Source organism: Herpailurus yagouaroundi, unplaced genomic scaffold, assembly GCF_014898765.1.
Source record: "Herpailurus yagouaroundi ecotype Mexico unplaced genomic scaffold, PumYag 164, whole genome shotgun sequence".
NCBI lineage: Eukaryota > Metazoa > Chordata > Mammalia > Carnivora > Felidae > Herpailurus > Herpailurus yagouaroundi.
Genome location: NW_024412405.1, coordinates 47,548,450 through 47,561,124, shown reverse-complemented (window position 1 = coordinate 47,561,124; position 12,675 = coordinate 47,548,450). Strand labels below are relative to the sequence as shown.

The 12,675-nt window shown below is 39.0% G+C and overlaps 1 protein-coding gene across 1 annotated transcript in view; it reads right to left on the bottom strand.

Moving 5' to 3' along the window:
- The window catches only part of DIAPH3 (diaphanous related formin 3), a 508,696-nt gene that overhangs the window by 374,646 nt on the left and 121,375 nt on the right, over window positions 1-12,675 (bottom strand). The window lies entirely within an intron of this gene.

Here is a 12,675-nt window from a genome sequence, read left to right as displayed (position 1 = left end):
CTCTCCATTTAGAGTATCATTGTTATAAGTACTTCCTCTATGTACAGTGAGAACCTCATCAGACAGATATAAGTTTTGCTTCTACCAAACATAATTTAGAAAATTCAAAGAAAGGAAAGTACACTTACCCACATTTTTATTTACACTGTACACTTTCTCTTCCCAGTATTTCAAGGATGCCTTCTTGTATTTCTTTTATTATTATTATTATTTTCTTATTCTTTTTCTTATTATTCTTTTATTATTTTTCTGTTTAGAAAATATCATTAGCTATTCTTTTAAGGCCAAAAATTCCCTTTGTTTTCTTTCATCTCAGCATGTCTTGATTTTGCCTTCACTCCTGAAGAATACATTCACAGCACGCAAGATTCTGAGCTGGCTGTTCTTGGCTTTCTTCATTTAAAAACTGTTTCTACCACATGCTTTGGGCCTCCATAGTTTCTGAAGAGAAATCCAGTGTCATGCCATTGGTTTTCTCCATAACCAAAGTGGCATCTCGGGTTGCTTTCAAGAATTTTTACTGTTTTCAGTTGTCAGAAGTTTGACTATGGAAGGTCCTAACGTGAGTTTCTCTGGGTTCACCCTATTTGCAGTTTCACTAGGTTTCTTGAATCTGTAGGTTTAGGTCTTTTGCCAAACTTGGGAAATATTTAGCCATTATTTCTTCATGTAACTTTGCTATCCTCCCACCTCTCAGATCCTCCTAGGATTTGGATAACAAAATGTTAAATCTTTTATTATAGTGCCACAGTTGACTGAGGCTCTGTTTTGGTTTTCATTTCCTCTCTGTTCAGATTGGGTATTTTCTATTATTCTACACTGCAGATCACCAATTCTTTCCTCTCATCCTCGCATTTTGTTGTTGTGCCCCTCCAGTAAGTTTTTCATTTCAGTTATTGTAGTCTTCAATTCCAAAATTTCTATTTGATCTTTTAAAAAGAATAAAGTTTCTTCTATTTCTTTACGGAGACTATTTTTTTTTTCTTTCAGCATATTCATACTTGCTCATTAAAACATCTTTAGGATGGCTCCTTTGAACATCTTTATTAGAATGTTCAAATATCTCTGACAACTCGTTGTCTATTAGTAAAGGTCTTTTTGCACTCGGTTTGAAACCTTCCTCCTTTTTATGATGACAGGTTTTCTATATTGAAACCTGGAAACAGGTTATTATGTTATGATACTTCAGATTTTATTTCAACCTGTTTTTTTAGCTGGCTTCCTACGATACAGCTCAGGTGGAGGAAGGAGGACAGGCATCCCCTCAATACCGCCAGGTGAACACACGAGTCCATGTTCTCCAATTGGCCTCTGCTGATACCTCAGAAAGAGGCTTCTTGTTATTGCTGGACATGGATGGGTGTCTGAGCTCCCCACCTAGCCTCCATGGTACCTCCCTGGCAGGGAGAAGTAGGACTGCCTTGTTATGCTCACGTAACCCCCACTAGAACCAATGGGAGGGGAGGTTTGTTTCCAAATCTGTTTTTGCCAGGTGTACCTATTACTGTAATTAATTTAATAAAAATTACATAAACAGACAAGTCACTGCCAAAGAAGCTGCTATTTCTATGAAAACCAAGCCTAATGCTTTGAAAAAGTTTTTTAAATGGCATTTTAAAAAATGCCAGAGAAATAGACGTGAACACAAGTGTTTACTATTGAGAGACATCAAAAAGACTTTACAAAAGAATTCTGTAAACTTTATAAGAGCCTCTACATTTCTGTTCCACCTTAAAATACCAATATGAGGAAGACAGTGCATCATGGATGTGGTTTATATAATCATCTATTTCTACTCAGAAGTAGAGCAGGTGCTACTCTGACCTCCTCATCAAAAGTATAGAGGAAAAAAAAATGTTCAATCTTTTGAATCCAAAGAATGTTTAGGACATATGTAAATCATTTATCATTCCCTGTGTTAGCCCTAAAAACCAATAGCATCAAACAAAAGGACTTCTTCAGTAGACACACACACACTTCCATATAGTGCCTTCTTAAGTAGGTGATATTACACATTTGTTTCTTCATTTTGCTTGTGTTTTATCTATTTTCTTATAATGAACTCCTACTTTTTGTAGTAAGAAAATTTTTTAATTACCTCCAAGAATAATCTTACATAAACACCTAGGGAAGCACAAAGTTATTTTGCTCAAAATCAATATAAGAAACATCCTGAAAGGGGAAAAAAAATATCACTGGTCACATGTGACAAAGTAACGAATTTTATACCTTAACCTTAGAAGGTCAGCTTTAATACTGTGTAATATCCAAATCCAATTTACATTCCTCGGTCAGAGTAATATATCACCAATGCCGAATATAATTATAGCTTATTTTAGCTTTCATTTTCACCTACTCTTAGCAAGGTGACTAAATACTTACAATGAACCGGCAGGGGGTGGGGCGGGGGGGGGGGGGTTGGGCGTAGAGGAGCACAAAGCAATTAACATGCCCTACAGGACAAAACAAACATACACCTCCATCCCAACTGATGGGCATCCACAAAAATTACACTGAATTATACAGGGAATGCAGTAACTAAATAATGTTCTGATTTAAAAATCTACCAAAATTCAAAATGCAATCATTAATACATATATTTTCTAGGAACTGACTTTTAAAGAAATGATATATTTAAAACCAGTCACTTATTCTCACTTCTAATATTAGATGAGACAGTAGAGTAACAAACTAAGTAGTCTATTCTCTTAGTTACTTTCTAGCAGTAACATATTGAAAGGTATAAACTATCTAGAAAAAGTAGTCCAAATAGCACAAAAAGAAAACCAGATGAACTGCAGTGATGTAACACAAATCACCAATAAGAAAGATGAGCTCTTGATCTTTAAGTGAAAAGACAGTAAAAGAACTATAGAGTTGAAATAACATATACTGGCATGTGCTCTAATCAAAACTTTAGTCCACTATTAAAAGAAACATTGCAGAAAAAAAAATCTTTTGGAATGTATTAAATAGGAGTAAAGGAGTTTCTTGGTATCAAATCAAAATATCATTACTTCAGGAAAGCATTAATGAATTTTTCATCTTAAACAGACTAATTTGACAACCAATATGCGAGGGGGGAAAGATCCCATTATAGTGCAGGTCTTCCACCATCTGTTTTCACCCGAAGTACTTGCTACTATTGCCCAATACTAGTCCCATAAACTTCATTATCAAGTCTATCATCTGCTCCTCATTCTGTCAAGTTCATAACTACCTTCACTCATAATGCTCCCCTCCAAAGAGCTGCCTCTTCAGTTACAAATGAAACTATTTCACCTTTCAACAGCCAATGCAAGTTTGTCTTCTTTGAACTCTAGTTCATCTAAGTTTCTCCATTTGCTTACTGGGTCTTACCCACTTGGCCCCAGATCTCTCTCCAGTTACTGTCCGTTTCTTTTTTATAGCATAATGTCTCAATTGCCTCTGAAGAATGGTTAGTACAAGAAGTACTTCTTCACCATCCATTCTTTACCATCCATTTATTCCATCTCACTTCATCTGGCTTCTGCCACCCAGACTCCACAAAACTGCTTTCCTCGAAGGTCACCAAGAACGCTCCTCTTGCTCATTCTGGCAGTAACATCTTGCCCCAGGTCTCAGGAGCATTCATGTGGTTTGCCACTTGACCCTACTGAAACTCTCTTCCTCTCTTAGGCTCAGGAAACCAGCCTTTCTGGGTTCTCCTCCTCCCAAATGACCACTGCTCAGTCTGTTTTTCTGTTTTTCTGGTTTCTCTAGCCTTTCTAGACCATGGATAACTGCTGGAGTTCCCCAGGGCTTCTGAGTGTTTTTCTGTATCTTCCTTCCTTCCTTCCTTCCTTCCTTCCTTCCTTCCTTTTCTTTTCTTTTCTTTTCTTTTCTTTTCTTTTCTTTTTCTCTCTCTCTCCGCCCCCTGCACCTCCCCCCCCACCGGAACTCTCAACTATTCTCAGTGCTTTATGTACAGTCTACATATCAACAGTAGGTAGGCATCTCCACATGTCTCCACTGAGCTCCAGACTCCATTATCCAGCTGCTTGCTTGTTCATATCTCCAACTGTGAAACTCAAACATATCGAACTTAACAAATATTTTTGTTTTCCACAAAATGTATGAAACAAGTAACAAAACTATCTTCTTCTATCGCTGTTAATGGCACTACTTTCATCAGGTCACAAAATCTAGATGTCATTATTGATTCCTCCACTTCAGTCACACACCACAGCCGATCTGTCAACAGGTCCTACAGTTTGTACCTCCAGTTTATCTGCAAAACCCACCCTCTCATCACCCCACCACTACTACAATCCTCATCCAAGCCATGCTCATCACTCCTGTGACTAGGCCATGGCCTCCTTTCTGATCTCCCTGTCCACTCTATCCTCCCTTCAATACACTGTCCCCAAAGCAGTTCCTTTTAAAAGGTAAACTTAGAAATATGTGATTTCCATGGGGTGCCTGGTGGCTCTGACAGCTCAGAACCTGGAGCCTGTACGGATTCTGTGTCTCCCTCTCTTCCTGTCTCTCTCTGTCTCTCTCTGTCTCAAAAATAATTGAACATAAGAAATATGTCATTTGCTATGTAAATCTCATTAACAGCCTCATACTTATTTAAAAAAATCTTATGTCTCCCCCCAAGTCACCCTTAAGGCCTCTCATGACCTGGCCACTGTCCACCTCCCTGATGGCTCCATGGCCTCTGAGATTCGACCTCCCTCCCTCCAATCTCCTGCCACTCTCCACTTTCCTCACCTCAGGGTCTCTGCTGCCCGAGAGATGCTTCCTGGCCCTGAAGCAAAGCCTAAGCTTCTCTTAACTAATTCCTTGTCTTCTTAGTCTCTTACTCTTTACTACCTCAAAGACTTCCTCTGACGAGCTTGTATCTAAAAGTGCTCTATGCACTATTCTCAGTCCCTGATTTTTTCTTAACTGAACTGGTATCTTCTGTTATATATTTTCTAGGTCTCACCCCTAGATGCCTCATTCCTGTGATACCTAGCACAGCACCTGAGAATTCTGGTTGCATGAGTAGATTAACTAATACATCCTCTGCTGTACTCTAGTGCCATTTTATCCATACTACACACTTAAAGAGCTGGTGGTATCACTTACTCTATGTGTTCAACGTTTCTCTCCAAATGTGATCTCAGCAAGCTGAAGCCAGGGAGAAGCCTTTACACCTCTACGAGTTTTCCAACAGAGAGGCACGTGAAGAAACTCAAACCACCAGACCCCCTACCCTAAAAACTGACTGGTGGCAGCTCATGCATTTCATATTATTTCATGTTTTAACTTGCCTATTCTCTTTTCATTATTCAACTCCATTTAACATGCACCCTGATCTTCCGAGTCCATGTGACAGTTCCTCAACAACAAGTAATTAATTAATAATATTCTGGGCTCCTCCTCAGAATGCCACACCACAGCAAAGATGCCTTATCTTCAGACTCAAGAATGCAAAGGCTCAAAACAAGTGCAAAAAGAATATCATCACAAGACTTGATCTCAAATTATTGTCCAAAAGAGCAGCCTCTAGTGACATGTGAATTTAAGCTTAAATTGCATTTCTTAGTCACATTAAGCATGCTTCAAGTGCTCAACAGTCATGTTTTGAATACTGAACAGCACAGACCAAGAACCTTTGCCGTACAAAGTTCTACTAAACTTCTGCTCAAATGAGCCTACTTTCTCTCTAGCTCTGTAGAGGCAGTCCAAGTGACCTCAGTGGATCTAACCCTAACGTGTTTATCTTTTATGAATGTTAACATATGAAAGATGTTTAACGTATGGAAACTTAGAAGACTATGAGTTTCTTACATTTATTGATTGTCCCATAACAAAAGACCTAGAAACCCATGGCCAATATGGATGATAAAATTCAGTTTTATTTCACAAGTTTTTCTGAATCATAAAAATTAAAATTTCCTTCTATTGCCAATATATTTCACCTATGTATTTAGGCCTTATGTAGACAACTGACCTTTGAACACTGTGGGTATTAGGGGTGCCAATTCCCCCCAACACAGTGGAAAATCCAGTATAATAAACATTTGATGCCCCAAAAACTTAGTTCCTAATAGCCCACTGTTGGCCAGAAGTCTTACCAATAACATAACCAGCTAATTAACACATACGTTGCATATGTGTTATACAGTGTATTTGTTCTTACTATAAAGTAAGCTTTACAAAATGGTGAGAAATTCTAAGAGAAAATATATTTGCAGGACTGTACTGTATTAATAAAAAAAATAGCTGTGTATAAGTGGACACATTTCAAATGTGTGTTGTTCAAAGGTCAACTGTAGTTATGTACTTTTTTATGTATAGAGACAGCGAGGAATACCAAGACAAAAATCATATTTTAAGTTCTTTGCTTAACTCACCAAGCAATACTTTTAAAACGTTGGTAACGAGGCCAAAAAATTAGTCTCAGGAAGAAACCACACAGACCCTTCATATGTAGGCTACTAAATAATAGGGGGGTTTAGGGTCTGCAATGCAATAATTTTTCCACTGAAGACATTCATCTTCGCCAAAGAAACCAAAGTATTCAGTAAATAACATAATGCTGGTAACGGTTACAAATGTGAACATATAAGGCTTACATTCTCTGAGGACACAGACAAAGCAACTGAAAGGCAAAGTTTCTTGTATTTCACCTCTACGGTCAGGAGAAGCTGTACACGTTTAAGAGCAGCACTTTTCCCAAATTGTTATAACACTATCTTTTGTTGTCTTTTAAACAGTAATCTAATCTTTTCCCATAATTAGTTTTCAGTCACAATTCTTTCTCTTACACCTGAATATCAAACTACTCTATTTTAAAAAGGAAGATTTGAGACCCTGTGTTAATTGTGACAGACTTTACATATGAATTTTTGAAAATTAATCTTCACTATTCAAACAGCAATTTATATTTTACTTTAAATAGACTAGGAGATATATATCATCAAGTAGATTGGGAGGATTTTACTTCTAGGGCCTTTCAGGTCAAGTATAAGTTGAGGTACACAGCTGTTATTCATTGTGTACAGAAAATACGTATTTCTCAGTTAAAAGCAATTACTATATTTCCAATGCACTGTACTTTTATTGTTAACCTTGCATCCAAAGTCAAAGCTTTTCAGATACAGATAGAGTTAACTTTGAAACCAAATAATTATGACATATTTTAAAACAGCTATAAGCCAAAACCAAACTGTAGTATGAATGACAATACACAAAGGACGAAGTCTCCCGCCAGTGGGGAACATGAAGTCTTCTTGGAGATTTCTCAGAGAAATTACTCCAGCTTTGGTAGGACTGGGAAAGCAGTGGAAAGTATTGGCATGCCCTTTAAAATATCAGGTTAGTACTCATTTATAAACATTAATATTTTCTTTCAGGGCATTTTACATTAATATTTCATTCTTTTAAAACACTTTGGAAAGGACTTCAAAATGACCTAAAATTAGAGGGCATTTTCAACAAACATTTCTTTAATAAGCAATATTAAGAGTCATAAAAGTAATGGATACTGAATGTTAATTTAGACATAAATAATACAAGGTATATCCTAAGATATATGGTATCGTCTAAATACAGAAATAAAGAATATTAACATCTTACCTAGACTTGGTGACTTTTTATTGAAAACAACCTAGAAAAAATGCTTTGTAGAGGTAAAAGTACATCTCCCTGAGAAAAGCTCTGTAAAATAAACAGGAATCCAATGGGTATTTTTAGCATACCAAAGGGGATGTTCCTGTGACTTTCACGATGTGCCATATTGCCGATTCCCTCATCCTAGCTACAGGCAGTCACACTGAAGGCTGTCGTGGACCATACCTTTTGCACTGCCTGTCAGACACACCCTTCCTCTCCGTTTCTACCCCTTAACAGCTGGTGCAAAGCCCATTCGCTTTGCCTTATCCAAGACAGAACTCCCCGCTAAAGGCAGCCTCTCATGGATTGCTCGTTTCTTTTTGGGATTCTCTTGATATGAATGCTCACTCATCCTTGGAGGTTTTAAAAATCTTTTAATCTTTCAGACTTCAATTCCTTTATATATTCCCATAGTCCTGAACTTAACTTTGAGGATATAATCGTCATGCAGTATTTATGTCCAAGAAGCAAGCAGCTAACCAGAAGAACCAAGGTGTTTAAGCAGCAATGTCTAATAGAATTTTTTTTATGACGACATAAATGGTTTCTGTGTGCGGTTCAATTTGCTAGCCACTAGCCACAAGTGCCTCTTGAGCACCTGAAATGCTTACCCCCACCCCGGCTTCATTAGTTTAAACAACCACAAGGACCTAGTGGCTACCTTATTAAAACAGCACAGGAAGGAAAACAGAGCCATCTGTATCACGTGGCCTCCTGGCATCACTAGAGGAGGGGAAAAAAAACAAAAAAAGGAAAGACAAGACAGAAGAAATAGAAGAATGTAGACCACCCAGGAAAATCTTTACCCTTCCTGCCCACTTGAGAAACTACCACTATTAATAACACCATACACCTATACATATTGTTAATTCCCAAACTTTTTTCTAAGGCTTATTTTTAAAAAGAAATTTTGTATCTCATGTCTTATTTTAAAATTCTAAAACATGTCAGGCAATAAAAATAAACTGAAGCATATTAGTGAGAACATTTACTATCCTCCTCCTCTCGGTTCTACTAAAGAAGAGGCCTTCTCCTATGTTCCCCAGAAAAGAGTATTAGGGATTACTTCCAGTCACTCCCTCCATCTCATTATTTGGAGATTTCCCCACCACCCCTCCCCCCCCCCCATTCACCACCACCCAGAAGGACTGATTTATCAAATTAGAGAAAGTGGGGAAGGGATCCTGACCCTGGCCTACAGTTGTCTATTCTTTCTACTGAGGACAGTGGGGGAAGTTTGATTCACTGGGATGAAGTACACTTCACCTTCAAAAGTCCCAGTTGTGCTCTGCAACTTGGCCTTTCCAGGAGTCCAGAGGTTATTCCTAAGCTCACTTCTGTTATCTACTTTAACATGTTGAGAACTCAAGGGCAAAAAGGGGATGTATCCGTATCTCTTCAAAACCAGTAGTTTGCATGTTTCTGTGTGAAACAGGACAGCTGTTAGAGAAAATAAAGAGTAAAAGGTCTCTTTTTTAATGTAATCGAGGGATAAGTACTAAACAGAAAAAGATCTTTGAGAGGCAAAGTAAAAGTGAGGTATTGAGAAAGTATTGAAGTCAAAGTGGGAGCTGAGCTAGTGACCATTTATTTATCTGGACTAAACGGACAATCTTCAAATAGAGGTAAGTTTCAAGAAATCCAGAGCAGGACAGCCCTTTGTATTCTTAGAAAGTTTATGCCCAGATCCAAGTCCTGTAGCATATCATGAAAATACTTATTTTTATCTCCTAGTAGTAAGATAAATGAAACTAAAACCTGGAAGAAATGAGAATTTAACACTTACTGACCTATTCTCTGCCCCACTAAATAATGTACAGACGCTTGACCCCTTTCTTCTCCTTCCCCTTCTTCCCCTTCTGCTGTTCTGATCTAGTTTCAAAGGAGCTCATTTTGTAGGCTCAATGCCGGCCCCCGTTAGCTTCATGAACAGAGTTCTTGTCCTCCCCCTCCAGCCCAGCGGTGGAGCAACTTCTCACTGCTGCCAATCAGGTCCTCACTGCTTCTTATGTGGTTTCTCAGTCTTTCCATCAGTTATTTAACCTATTTCTGGTATTAACTTCTTTAAAAAAAAAAGGGGGGGGCGCCTGGGGGGCGCAGTCGGTTAAGCGTCCGACTTCAGCCAGGTCACTATCTCGCGGTCCGGGAGTTCGAGCCCCGCGTCAGGCTCTGGGCTGATGGCTCAGAGCCTGGAGCCTGTTTCCGATTCTGTGTCTCCCTCTCTCTCTGCCCCTCCCCCGTTCATGCTCTGTCTCTCTCTGTCCCAAAAATAAATAAACGTTGAAAAAAAATTAAAAAAAAAAAATTACAGCCTGCTCTCTGATGTCTGTCTTCCCGCTAGGACTCTGACAACATATATGCTACATACATACATACATATATATGTGCATATGTATGTACAGTTTCATTCTGATTCCTTCCCATCTCCTTCCTAGGAAAGGATCTTTGCTAAGACTGACAAAAGCAACAGCGACTCCTCTAGGATCATAATGCAGTATAATTAAACTTTAGGAAGAGGTCCATCTGGGTAAAAGTTTGACCTGTCGATGTTTCGGTTTGGGTGCTTTGAAAAGGCTGTACACCCCCTCCCACCACATGTCATTTAGATCCACTGACTAAAATTAGGGGCTCTGCAGAGAGGAGAGAAGGATGAAGGCCTGGAGGACTGGACGCTAAGTCGTCCTCGCTCAAGGCATACCCTATCTCTCATCATAGTCACTGTCCCTTCCCCCAACCCAGGGACAGACACAGGGTGTTGGAAACACAGACTTTTTACCCAAGTGGGTAAATTTACTCCTGCCATGAATTTCTAGGATGTTTTTTGAGGAGTATTATCACGCTCCAAAAATCTCTAATGCCAAACTATGATTTTCAAAAAGATATAAACATCGCTTCACCCAGATAAAGTCAACAGTGTCAAATATTTATTTACTATGTTAATGAGGGAACCAGCAAGATGGTGAGGCTGGTTCAAAAAGAACGAGAAAAATCAAAGGATTTTAAGGTGCCTTAAAGGATAGAAGAATGCTAATTGAAATGCAAGACCGATATCCTGCAGAGTAAAAAAACCATAACTTCTAGAGTTCAACTTTTTAATATATAATTTTATTTATTTACTTTGAGATGGAGATAGCACAAGCAGGGAAGGGGCAGAGAGACAGGGAGGGAAAGAATTCCAAGCAGATTCTGTACTGTCAGCACAGAGCCCAACACAGGGCTCAATCCCACAAACCATGAGATCATGACCTGAGCTGAAATCAAAAGTTGGGTGCTTAACCAACTGAGTTACCCAGGCTCCCCTGTTGTCTCTTTTTTAAGTTAGCGCCCTTGGCCCATTAATCATAGTTGTTTGAAATTCCCAGTCTCATAATGCCAACATATCTACCATATCTGACTGAATCCCGTTCTGATGCTTGCTCTGTCTTTTCAAACTATGCTTTTTGTCCTTTAGTATGCCTTGTAATTTTTTGTTGAAAGTTCAGTATGATATCCTGAGGAAAAGAAACCCAGTACTGGTTTTCATGGAGGTTACTGCTTATGGACTTTCCTCTAGTAAACTGTGATTCTTTGTATCTACCTATCTGTCCCTCCAACCTGAAGGCAGTGGTTTGCCCTCTGACCTCAATTCTCTGACAAATCTAATAAGACTTGTTGATTTTTCATTTGTTTAGCTTTTTTCTTACCGTGAGGATGGTAGTAATGACTTCTAAGCTTTTTACATGGCAGACTGAAAACCAGGAGTCCTCTCTTCTTCTACTTACACTAACTCCCCTCTCTGCAGACCAAGGTGCAATTTGTTTTATTTGCCTCACTTAGGCTCTTTCCACTAACTCCAGACTCTTGTCAAGCACACAGAGAATAAGTCCTGCATCAACTTCCTCCAACAAAATCAGCCAGAGGTATTGCTGTCTTCATACCCTCTGGTCCTGCATCCTGCCGGCTTTGAGAGGGGGGCACGGATTTGGGAGAGGCCTGGGCACACTTAAGTTGCTGTCATCTCAGAGCTCTCCTTAATCCACTTGCACCCGGTTAGCTGCCAAATCAAATTTAGATTCTGCCTTTTCTCTATTTTTTTTCCTGCTGGCCCAATTTCCTATTCCTTCTGCTCTCTCTTCCTCACCCGGCATTCTACCAGCTTCTTCCCTGCAGGTCTCTTCCCAAATCTTCCCAGTTCAGTTTTCGCTAACAGTGAAGCACAACTTGGATCGTTCCGCTGCCTCCTCAGAAATTGTCAGTGTCTTCCCAATGCTTTCTGGATTAAATACAACCTGCCTCATCCTGACATTTAGGACCAATCTGCATTTCTAAGCTCAAGTCTCATTGATCTCCTGCAAGCAACTGACTCCTAGCCAAGCTAAAATTGTAGACATTTTCCCAACACCTGGGCATTTCCTATTCTGTGCCTTTGCCTTCTCACTTCAGTTGTGCCACCTAAAATGCTTTCTCAGGTTGCCGAATTCTTAGCCAGTCTTCAAACACTTCTCCTTTATAAATTCTTTCCTCATTCTCGTAACCAAAAACTAACTCTTGCTTACTCTCTTTCTCTCTCTTTTGTGAGCCTCCAGGCTATATCCAATTTCAGCATTCTTAATAAGGTATTATTGTCCTTTCGGCACCTGTCTTTTCTGTCTATGATATCTCAAGTGTCTTGAGGGCAGTCTATGCTATACTAACCTCCACATTTTTGCAACATCTAGCAACATGTTTTGCAAAGGGTAATTGCTTAACAAATATATCTTTCATTTATTTAGAATCATGTTGTTTCAAGATGGCAATCCATGGCTTTCAGCACATTCATTACAGTTTTGATGTACTGAAGAAAATAGATTACAGTATATCCTTGAAACTCACAAAGGAGAAAAAGACTAGGGACCTTGATGAATCGCAAACACTAGAAATCAAAAATGTTCTTATGCGCCCTTAATTCATCCTTTATTATGTTTCTGCCAATAGCTATGTGTTTACCCAACTCTCCACATGTTAAATATATTTTCTGTCTTTATTTATCTTTTTCTCTTACCTGATGACCATTTTACACCCCCCCCC